This window comes from Cheilinus undulatus, linkage group 3 (genome assembly GCF_018320785.1).
Source record: "Cheilinus undulatus linkage group 3, ASM1832078v1, whole genome shotgun sequence".
In the NCBI taxonomy this organism is placed as follows: domain Eukaryota; kingdom Metazoa; phylum Chordata; class Actinopteri; order Labriformes; family Labridae; genus Cheilinus; species Cheilinus undulatus.
The window spans coordinates 50,116,393-50,128,858 of NC_054867.1; the positions used below are offsets into that span (position 1 = coordinate 50,116,393).

General features: G+C 40.6%; 1 protein-coding gene across 9 annotated transcripts in view; it reads right to left on the minus strand.

Annotated features, from left to right (window-relative positions):
- LOC121505643 (plasma membrane calcium-transporting ATPase 1-like) overlaps positions 1 to 12,466 on the minus strand; it is a 205,307-nt gene that overhangs the window by 126,784 nt on the left and 66,057 nt on the right. Inside the window, exon 3 of one of the 9 annotated variants that reach the window (XM_041781123.1) lies at positions 7,494 to 7,573. The exons of 6 other annotated variants lie outside the window; for them this stretch is intronic. The gene's annotated coding sequence lies outside the window, so the exon portion shown is untranslated. Of the gene's footprint in view, positions 1 to 911; positions 1,043 to 7,493; positions 7,574 to 11,531; positions 11,632 to 12,466 lie in introns of those variants that run through there. 2 more of the 9 variants (XM_041781149.1, XM_041781142.1) reach the window with 2 other exon arrangements.

Consider the following 12,466-nt stretch of genomic DNA (forward strand, 5'->3'; position numbering starts at 1 on the left):
AAAACATGATAGTTTTCTTAAACATAAATATCTTGCAAACTTAGGAGCACGGCGCTGCATTCCAAACAAAATTCATCTAGATCTCTAGATAATTACCTCAATTTGCAAATTATCATGAGAAAAATGATTAAATGCATACCTTAATTTCATGGTTTCTGTAATGATGCACTTTGCAAACATGTTTTCCTCCTGTCTTAATGCTACCATTCTATGTTTTGTTCTATTTCAAATTAAAATGGTAATATTTTCATTAAACATATTTGAGAGGTGTTCAGATATTCAGGTCCTGATTTCTGGATAACGAGGTGGGGGTTCATCCTGAGGCTGGACCAGGCGAAAACCACTAGTCTGTATTGAGCAAAATCCCCTGCCAAGGTATTTGTGCAATTTTGAATGTGTACCTAAGTATAAATGAATTTTTGTCAAATCAAAACAAGAAATGTCCCAGTACTGAGTGTCTAAGATGTATTTTGTGCCATTATAAGAGAGCAGGTATCAAGAGTGACTCTCACTAGTAGGAGAAGGATGTTTAAAGTTCTTGTATGATGACAGCTCTATTTTGAACAGAAAGCAGAGTTTGGAGCATTCTGACTCACAAAGCGACTCCAGTGATGGATTCTGGGCGTAGTTTCACAAACATACACATGAACATAAATCCACACCTTTTTTTTTGCTTGTTAGCTGCAGCACCACACCCACTCAGGTCCAAAGGTGAGCATTCCTATCTTTAGACCTTAATGACATACCTGCCCTCTGAGTCATGTGACTCAGTCTGCAGCAGTAACCGAAGTTTAACACACCCTCCACCTGCTCTCTCACTCTGCTGTACCTGTAGCTTCAGGTGTAGAGATAAAGGAAAAGAGGATACACACACAGAGACGAGCGCTGTGTTCAGTCGAGCTCTGACTCACCATCATCTTCCTCTTAACGCACTGATTCCTCCTCTCAGGTTCTGAGTATTTTCCATCTTCAATCAGCACACTCCACTTCCTGTCTGATGAGTGCAAACACCTGAGCACCTGCAATCCTGCCAACAGATCCTGACCTGAAGATTTATGCTTCCGGGGTAACAAACCAGCCAGTCAGAGGTGTTTAGGGTGGGGCTAAAGTAAACCACTGCACAGAATAAAGGAGTGTCCTTCCTTTTTTACACTAAGAACTCATGCAACTCATAAACAAAAGAAAGCTTCAGGCAAACCACAACTACACTCTCTGTTCACAAGCTGCATCATGTGTTGTTTTTTCTTTTTTAATACCTGTCTGTTTTTGTCGTCTCCTCAGAGAACACAGGCGTAAATCAGAAAGATTATGAAGCAACTATGGCAACAGAGTTCTTCAAAGTGCTTCATACATGACATTAAAGTATTAAGGAAAGAAGGGAAACAAGTAAAATGATGAGAGTATTCAAAAATTTAGAAATTAAAAAGCCAAGAATGGATTAAATAAATAGTAAAATCTTTGGCCACAACATTTTAAAAAGCTCAAATAGAAGATTGACTCAATATTTCTTCAATCTTAATTTATTTTAGGCTTCTTAATTACAGCTGTTGAAGTTTTTAAGTTTAAAAACTGAGCTTTTATTTCCATAGCACCACCCTGGAGGGGGTTTCCTGTGAACTAAAGGCCGTGCCTCACAGATGGAGCCAAACATGAGCCTAAATCCTCAGGAAGAGGATAAGACATAAATATAGGTAAATATAATTGTTAAGAAATTCTTTAAAAGAGAAAGGAAGCAAATTAGGACAAATTTCAAATATATAATGAGGTGTAAATGTGATTTCAGACCAGGGGTAGAAGCTGCATCACAGCCTGATTTTCACTTCAGCTTGCATGTTAACATGTCAGGACTCTCAGACCGCTGATGGTAGTCCTGCATCTAACATGCTGTTAATCTAGAGAATAGAAAGCCCGCCTATTATTTTCTGGGAGCTGTGTGCATCTTTTGTTAAAAACAGAAAAAACAATCACTAAAGACCAACAGTGGAAAAAGTACATGACTACTGTACTCAAGTAAAAGTAAAGTTACCCTGGTTAAAAGTTACTTAAGTAGAAGTGAAAGTACTGGTCTATAAATCTACTCAAGTAAGAGTAAAAGTATTTAATTTAAAGTTGATTTTAGTGCTGAGTAGTCTGCATGATGTGGAGGGCATAATATCCCTGCTGCAAAAAAGTTTTAAAGCGACACATTTCAGGTTAAACACAAATTGCACCTTCTGGGATTTTTAAAATACATCAGGCTGGATTGCAATTTAATCTAAATTTTTTTTATAAATTTTGTGCTATAAAATGATCGATCTTTACTTATTGGCAATAACAAGAGAATAGATCTCCAAGCAGATTTTTCAGGATAAAGTCACACCTCTACAATAAAGTTAAGTGTTAATTTAACTCAGAGAGTTAAATTTAAAATTTGAAAACAATCTACATTGGTCCACACTACAGTTAAACTACACCTTGAAAGTGTTAAATATTTTACAATATGACAGAGCCATCTTCATAGGAACACTATGCATACTGATGAAGAATGGTCACAATGCGATCATCAGGAACATCTAATGTCACAGGTGGGAATGCAAACTCGGGGGGATAACTTCACTCATGGTGCAAATGTCTCTCACATCAAAAACAACAATCCACCAAAAACACGAGCAAAAGATGACCACCAGGGGTCACTGTACAACAAGCATCATCTTAATATGACCAAACACATTAAACATGTCTAAACACTCTGCCCAAGGGCATGATGGGAGACTTTGCACTGGTGGATCAACACTGTCAAATCTCTCCAACACAGAAGATTATTTCTCTCAGAATAGAGATAAAGCTACACTCTGGGGGTTCAAATCAACTTTGAAATATTCAATCTCTCAATATCAACATTCCAGCTTTGGCTGTTTCTAGATGTGATGTGGAATCATTTTCTCACTATGTTCTACTGTGTAGTCAAAAGTTCTTAAGTAAAAGTACAGTCACTTTGGTTAAAACCTACTAAAGTAGTAGTAAAAGTACTGATTTCAAAATCAAAAATGTTTAAGTACCTAAAAGACCCTACCTAATTACATAAAATTGCGTAAATGTAGTTAGTTACTCTCCACCCTTGCCAGAGGGCCATATTTACCTTGTTTTAGCTGCAGTGTGTTTCTCTGTGACCCTGATGAAGGCCACGAACCAAACGTGTGGGTGTATTAAAGTTGCCCTCTGAACTTCAGTGCTGCTGGAGTTTTCTGTTTCCATATCAGTAGAATAATCACAGGGAAGATAAGCAGAGTACAACTGCACTTCTGTTTAGAGCTTTTCAAAGTGAAAGCCTGGTTTCTGTGAAAAAACTCACTTGTGTCAGGAACACCCCCTCCACACATTTGACCATTTTATTGTAAAATGGATATTCAGTTTTACTCAGCGGAGAAGGCTCTGCTGAAAAGATGGACCCTGGGTTAGTCAAGCAGCATGCTTTGACTTTCCAGGGAGTGCATGGCTATACAGTAAACCCCCATATGGATAGATACATTTATGACAATGTATATTTAATACAATAAAATTAGTTAGAAGCAATTAATCCGTAGTACCATGAATATGCAACAAACATTTTGCTATAAAGGAAGAGGCTGGGGTGGAGGAGGTTAAGCTTTAGCAACAGCAGCAACGTGGTGCATCAGCATTAACGCAAACAGGGATAAGTGAGAACTCTCATATTCAAATACAGCACTGTCTTGAGAGAAAGAGCTGTGATTGGTTGTGGAAACCGGGAGGCGAGACTTAGGATCAGCTGGCTGTCAGCTGATCATGGCTAGGCGTATGGCTACCATGTCCTGCATGAAACAAGGCTCAGCTTCATTTTGGCTCAGCTAAGCTAAACACTCGATCAGGTCATTTGCAGGGAGGTTTACCATGAAGAAACAGCCAATGCTGTCATGCACTGGTTGGTCTGTTTTCTTGTCTGGATTTTTACTTTAATATTCATGTGAGCCTGACTTAAGCCAACCAGCATTTCAATCTTATGTTCACTAGGGGTTTGCATATGAAAATGACAACAGATTGAGACTTAATGTGGAAATTCAATCCAGTTGGATGGTGAAATTGTTGACATTTTAATGTTTAACCCTGGTTAAGTCAATGAGGAGTGTGAAAGAAGCCTGTTAGGTGATAAGGAGGTGGTGCTGAGTAACTGTGTGGGTTATCAGTGAAATTAAACTACGCTGTGGACTGATTTAGACTCGAGTCAGGTGATCACTTTCGACAAAGATCAAACAGAAGAAAGAAAAACTTCAATGAGAGATTATATCAAGTGACAGAAGCTCGACAGGACGAGATATGACGACTCCAACTGTCTAAATATAGATGAAGAGTCAAAGATGTTGTGTGGGAGAGAGCCACTGTGTCTGTTCTCTGTCCATCTTATCTCTTCATTATTGACTCCAGATGAAATTAGACTGCAGCCACCATGTTGCCAGCCTCTCAGCTTCTATACATGTGTATGTGAGATACAATAAGCCAGTGCCAGGCAGAACAAACTGATTAATGCCTGTGTAGGTGATCCAGCCTTCTGCGTCTTCACAGGATTGTTAATTTATGCAGAAAATGTTTGTGTCTTTTGATCATTTCATAATACGTTACACAACAGCAGCTGTGAGCATCCTGCCTCACGCTGCGCTCACATCATAAAGAGACGGAAACACTCCCATCTTTATGATCGTCTCATTGCTTTTTCTATATTCTGATAGAATGAGGGGCTAAACAAAAGGAGAGATCTGAGTTTGTTGTTTTGAGGGTGAATCTGATTTAAAAAACACCTTAGAACATGAAGTAAACACATCTTTTAACGTGTAAACACTTCTCCAGGAATAATCCGCCTTAGTAGAACATGATGTGCGCTCTGGCTGAGTTTGCAGTGAACACGTCAGGATTAGGTATGGTTAGACTAAACAGGTTGAAGAAGCTGAATGACTCAGTTACTGACATCACAGCCACCATGTTTTTGGTATGAAGAAATCAGAGGCGTTTTACTCAGAGGACCAAGCTAATATGAGTAATTTTTACATGTGCAGTTTGGAAAATTCTGAACATTTTCAGGCAGACAGCCCCTGAAATCTTTCTTAATCATCCACAAACTCCATGTTTTCTGTATCTGCTGAACTGAGTATACCATGGTCTTGCTCTAACCAGTAACTCATGTCAAGCCCCACTAGATGTACAGTACTGTGCAGAAGTTTTAGGCATGTAGAGCGCTAACAGTTCTTCACAGGTCCTGACGTTCCACATCCCCTGGCTGAAAGATGGAGGGAGGGCGGGCGGCCAGAGTCAGTGTCGACACATTTGACATGTACATGTGTCGCTCAGCAGCCAAGGTCGAGCTTAACATCATTTTTGTCCAGGCCTTTGCACCCCTGGTAATACGCCCAGCAACAACCAACAGTTTTCAGGTTCTTAGAACATACACACAACAACCGAGGGGTTGTGGCAACCCTCCTACCCACCGTAACAGTACCCTAGGCTATGTTTAAGCACCATATCTACCCATAACTCTGCCCTAAAGCTGTGGTTTTTGTTTTGTTTTCATCAGATTATTTTCCCGTGCCCTTGGTAATGTACAAAGACATCCAGTGCATGCATGACCTGGGTTGTGTCAATCCTCCCTCCCGCCCGACGGGGACTTCGGGTGGGTGTACTCGCCATTACACGCCTTACTTCACCCTCAAATTTCAGCCCAAACATGCCTAAAACTTCTGCCCAGTAATGTATTTCTAAAGCGATGCACAGCCAAGCACAGCCTTGAAAAAATCCCAAAGTCACAGGCTTGTGTCTAAGTTATTTGAGCAGAACTGCTGTGAAAATAAGGTTTTGCATCACTCTATGTGCCTCTTCCTACCTGAGTTTCCCATGCAGCATTGCTTCTCTGTCTTGCTGTACCTCTCATTCACTCAGCTGCACACTCCCACAGTTTCTCGCTCCACCTGGGGGTTCTGTGCAGAATCTTAGCTGGCTTCTGGATCGCAGATGTTGTTCCTAAAATCTGCAGGAAGCACTCTCCCAGTTGGATGGCTACAGCCCTGATTGCTACCATTACCATTGGTTGCCTTCAAGCCCCACATATTCTCTCTTGTGAGCCTAGATGGGTGTTGAAGTAACCATGGTTCCCACACTCTGCTTATATCTACTTTAACTGGGGCTGCTTGCACAGTAACATTCCAGGAGTTCCCCATTCTATGCCCTAATCCTGGAATGTCTTGTTCCAGTAGCCTACTTGTCATAAGGCTGCCCTGTTTCCCCAACACACCTGATGTAGATATTGTTGACCAAGGCGAAGACTGAGCTTTCATTTCAATTGCACTCATATCTGGGGTATGGGCAGGAACTGGAAGTGTCAAATGCCTTGCTTAAGGGCCCACATGGGGTACTGGGTACTTAAAAAAAACTGTTTTGTGAGTTTCTATGAGTTTCAAAAGGTATACAACAGTCTCTCTCAGGCTGTTGTTGGAGCTGTATTTGTCTGAAGCTGTCGTCTCTGGTGGATCAGGAAAAAGCTCAGATAGAGAAGTAAATATAATCATCTGGATCTACTTATGCTAGCAGGCTAACAGCAGCACTTGACAGAGCTGTAAATTCTACAGCTTCTTATCAGACACTCCAGGTTCATTATCTCTCTCAGTGTCTTTACTCTGACTCCAACCAATCAGCATCCTCCCTGCTCTGATTTGTTTGCCTTTCAGTCATAAAATCAGAATGTAAACAAAGAAGATCAGCTGAACTAAAGAGCGCCATCACCCCTCCTAAACTTCATCCTAAGCTTCGTGTTTTCATGTGTCAGAATTTATGAGGAATTTTACACCGAGTGTCAGACTGGGAGGATTAACATTTAACAGGGTGCTTTCCCACTTTAATCTGACTTTTTAGGTTCTTTTAATGACTAATAGTGGAAGCTCTCTCTTTAGTCACTTACAACCCCCCCCCCCAAAAGTTGGGACACTGTGTGCAGTACAATTTAACAGTTGCTTTACACGTTTAGATTTCAGTTAAAACTTTGAAACAAGCTGAGTTTAAATCACCTGCAAGTACAGAATGCATGGGTCTAGGAACACTTCTAGAAACCTGCAAAGTAGGCTGTGCTATCCACAAATGCAAGTTAAAGCTGCATGATGCCAAGAAGAAACCATATGTGAACATGATCCAGGAACACTGCCATCTTCTCTTGGCTAAAGCTCATTTAAAATGGACTGAGGCAATATGGAAGACTGTTCTGTGGTCACATCAATCAAAATGTGAAATCCTATTTGGAAACCACATATGGATGTGTCCTGTGAAAGGGATCATCCAGTTTGTCATCAACCCGTTGTTCAAAGGCCTGATCTCTGAGGTTGCAGTAATGCCTATGTTGTGGTCAGCTTACACATCTGGAAAGGAACTATCAATGCTCAAAAGCAGAGAGAAGTTTTAGAGCAACATACACTCCCATCCAGACAACGTCTCTTTCAGCAAGACAATGCTTTACCACATACCACATCCGTCACAACAGCATGGCGTCACAGTTGAAGAGTCTGGGAGCTTAACTGACCAGTCTGCAGTCCAGACCTTTCACCTGTAGAAAACATTTGGAGCATTATAAATCTGGCAGTGAAGACACAGGACGGTTGAGCAGCTAGACATCAGACAAGAATGGGACAACATTCCTCCTCAAAAACTCCAGCAACTGCTCTCCTCACTGCCCAGATGACAGAGTGTTGTTAGAAGAGGGGATGCTACACATTGGTAAACATGGCCCCATGACAATTTACACAGCATCCCAACATTTTCGGAATTGAGGCTGTAATATATTCAGTAACAGTGCTTATGATATTAATAAATATATTTTATTAACACTTAAAACGCTGTTGTCATGTAAACAAACAGTCAAACTGTGATAAACAACTGTTTTTTTTTTTATGCTGAAACTAGTGGCATGTAAATGTGGCCTTGGCATGGCTCATGAATAGGCTGTCTGGCTTTTCTTCTTCTCTGTTCTTTATTTTGAATCAAAGCGTCCCTCCGTTTCAGCCGCTGCTCTCCTCCTTCCTCTTCCTCCTCTCTGCCTCTGCAGACACACCTGCTCTGCATACTAAACTAGCAGCCTGCACCCGCCGCCGCACACTCTAACACACAACCCCACTATGCAAACTCCCTGCAGGCCACACCCTCCACACAGAGAGGAACTTTTCCCTTCTTACAGCCAGCAACAGATCTACACACAAACAGATCTGCATGGTCCAGCACACACTCCCAATCCCACTGAATCTGTCACAGTGGCTTCACTCAGACGTTTTACATGCGGGGCACGTCAAAGAGCCCACACTGAGCCAAGAGTGTGTGTTTGGTCTAGACGGGGGCTGTGAGTGAGTGTGTTATTGAAAGAGAGAGAGTGTCGCAGCACGCCAGATGGAGCAACAAGAGAGTGAGTGAGCAGGAGAAAGAGAGAGGCCAGGAATGCAGGAGACCACACCCATATCTGCAGTCATGTGACCCGAGTGGAAAAAGGAAATCCCCACACTGCAGAGAGACAAGGCCGAGGGCTGAGACACAGACACTGCTGTTTGTCTCACTTCAGTTTGTGTAAAGATGGCGACACGTTCTGGACAGTTATCAGGATCGTATTAAGGTTTCACAAACAAACACATTAACAAAGACACACACTCTGTAACACACACTAACACACACTAGTTGAATGAGTCATCAGGAAATGTTACAGATGTGGACCTGCTGATAGTTTCCTGTTTGTCTCTGTTCTCTGTAAACCTGCCCTCTTTTAACCCTTTAGACTCCACTTTAGGCCAAAGTTTGCTCACACCAACAGATGCACAAGATGTGAGGAACATTTGCAGGAAATCCGTCTAAACTGATGCAGACATGTAGATAATTGAAGTCAACCCTACCTGTAAAGCCGATAGGAACTTAAGAATAAAAAAGGAGGAAAATAGATTTAATTTTCAGAGTTTCATTTAAAGTTTTAAAGGTGCAATAGGAGTTTAATTTTAAGATTATGAGGGCTTTCTTTTATGCATTTTTTGTTAAATTCTACTTTATATAAATGCAAAATCAACAGGAGTAAAATATTATCCAGCTTGTGGCAAGTCAAAACATTACATGTGTCCTGATGTGTATATTCCAAATTACTGATATGCTGGCAGCAGTCATGGCTGTCAGTAAAATCTAGATTATATTAACTCCTGTTTCCGCACAATGGCAACAAAAATAGAAGCACTTAGCACTCTGTATCGGGAACTTTTCAGCTTTTAATGACCAAAAAGGAAGTCAACCCCTGCACAATGTCTGAATTAGACATTACACTTGCATCTAGAAATCCTATATATTCCAGTATAGAAATCCTGCCATCTGTATCCCTGCTTTAAAATGGTATGCAGGAGTTTTTCTAACAGAATCATTCCTTCAGTGCCGAAACACTGGCAATGCATTCATAAAACTCTTTATGAAACATGGTACAAATATTTTGTTAAACCGAATTCAACAGTGTCCATACTTTTTCTACAGATGGCCAGATCCAGAAAAATTGAAGGATGATGGGGCCACTTTCCTATATCTCACCTTTGGGATATCAACCCCTGAGCCCTCAGCTATTTTACAACTATTGTGTCTCACATGGATTTTTTTTTCTCTAAAAGCTTGTAAAACATCAATCCTGCAGTGCACAGTCAAGCTCTAAACATCCTTTGTTTCCAGGAAGACCTGGGCTTTAAGAAAATGTGTGCTGCAGTAATGTCACTTGAATTTTTTAAAAGTAAAGGGATTAGAAAGACAAAAGAAAAAACAAAACAGGAATTGAAACTCAGTAAACATTAACGACTAGGAGTTTTTTGGAACAAACTTGTTCTCTCATCTAGTGGGGACCAAAAAGTGAAAAAAAATCATTCTGTGACAAAAATTCTTCAAAATATTCACATATTAACCAAAAAAAGTGAATCTGAGTCATTATTCAAAGCAGTTCCTGTCTACAGAAACACAGAGGTACATGTCACGGCCTCCCTGTGTCTCTTTCTCCCTATTGTGAGTCATTCAGGCTCCTTCAGTTTTCAAATGTTTGCATATGGGCTATTGGGCAAAGCATGACATGACAATGCAACAGCCTGCCATTGGTTGTCACCGCCCAATCACAATGCATTGTGGAACACAAACATGGCAGGCAGTATTAGCCGCTAACTGCAGGAATGAACAAAAATGATTATAAAACGGATAAAGACATCTAATATCAGAGTTACTGTTGTGGATTTAATCTTTTAAAACACCAGAAAGTTACTGAAGTTCCAGGCTCACTAGAAAATGTTCTGTAAGAGCTATGAAGCTGTGGATAGCATCGTTAGAACAGAAAAACAGTGGGCTTTCACAGGAAAAGTCAAGTGGTTACGTTTTATGGATAAAAGTTATTTTACTTTGAATAAAATGTGTCCCTTCTTATATATGATAATACCGAGCTCTGAGGTTTAAAGTTAGTAAAAACCAATCTGCTGAAGGTCAAGACATTCTTAGTGATTGGATATGCTTTATTGGCTAGATAGAATTCAAACCCTGACTACACTGCTTCTGCCCATGGTCAGAATGAGAACGACATCCGTGCAGAAGAGATGCTGATGATGCAGAATGATAATGAAACATCTCTTCTGAGATGCAGAAGAGACTCTCATGGCTTATCTCCACAATTCAGAAAAAAAAAACAAGAGCAAGCTGCACAAAGCTGACAAACTTTAAAGGAGTGCTAAGAATGATTAAAGTGAAATGCTTGGAAATCGGACCCTGAGACGGAGCAAAAAGTGGCACAGAGACACGCCATTGGTATTGCTATTTGCTGCAGTTATTCATCAGGGTGTTATCGATCAAGATATCTTTATTATCTTGGTCATCAAGCGTTAACTACTCACAGTGCTGTCTCAGATTATGTCATGAGAAAATGACAAGTGCTAAAACTCTGAATATGATCTGGTAAGGACTTGTTTTAATGTGGGTCAAATTCTATTCTCTCTTTAGAATTTTCTGTGGGCCAATTAAAAATGGACCACAGGCCACATTTGGACCCCTGGCCATAATTTGGACACCCCGGACCTAGATAATGTGCAAAAGTTTGCCCACAATATCGGATTGACAAAACCCTCTCTTTTGGTCTGTATCAGCCAGTCTTCATACAGACCGTGTATTTCTTGGTTCTTGTGGAGGTAAAATTGTTGTCATGATGAGTGGGAAGTCCGAGCATTAAAACTCTAATAAAACCTGATCTTGCGTGCTGGTCTGGCTACTTCAGGTGACTTGACCCATGTGTAGAATCCCTGAATCACTGGCTGCAGGTTTGAAACCAGTCTATCTTTTGTTGTGCTGCATTTGTCTTCTAAATTTAATGTAGTTTTTGTTTCTAGAAACATTTATCATCAAAGTAAACATGCAGGTAAGATTTTATGTATCGCATCACAGTATGTCCTATCCCATTCTGATGCACCGTGATATTTCCACCCCCAGATCAAACCGACTGGCTGAAATCCTGTCTAAAGCCAATTGCTGACCTCATGCTGCCGTCATGGTCGGGTTGGGGTAAAGTGCACAGCAGGAATCAATCCTGGATGTTATGACAGCATGCAGAAGGGTTGAACAGCTTACAGGACTGGCTGAGTTACATAAATACAGAGACGAGAGGACCCCGAGTTAGAGTGCATCCTAGAATAGGAACAGACATTCAGTTTAGTTTGATAGAACTTTCTATAAATTTAAAAAGATACATCAGTGTCTGCAGTTTTTCTCCACTAACTCTCTGGTTTATTAGTGCTGGAGTCAGACAGACTGTCGAGCTGCTGTCAGTGTTTGATAAAGGTTCATCTGGTGTCATCACAATCAATCCTTTATCAAACATTCAGCAGAGAAACAGGCTTATGTAACTGGAGAAAGATTTTCATTATTAATACTATTATTGATATTTTCTTTTGAGCTGCTGCAGTATACCCCAGTGGATGTTCAAAGAGGATTCTCTTATCATATCTTTATCATATACAGCTGCATACATACATTCAAGTTACACAAACATGGGCAGTTTATGTTTGGGCAAACATAAGCACAGATCTGAAGACTTGGGGCCTAATACAACAGTATTGTGAGGCTTTTTTGCCCATGAAACATGTGCAAAAGAAACAAAAGGAAGTGTCCAATTCACAAAGCATAAGCAAAGGGTTAAATGCTGCCATCTGTTCACTGCAGAGCAAACAACACCACAGCTGTTAGCATGTTTAGATCAGTTATTATGCAGCGTCATTCAGAGAGGGGTTGGCATCTTTCATGCAAATATATCTCAGCAAAATGCAACAGTCACATGCAGTCAGAAGAATATCCATTATCAATCTCAGTTTTTTACTCTGGACTCAGGCTAGGAATGCATAAAGACTCGTACACTTGAACCCTCCATCTCCAAACCCAAGCTCCGACAGACTGAGCTACTGACTCCTGTTAA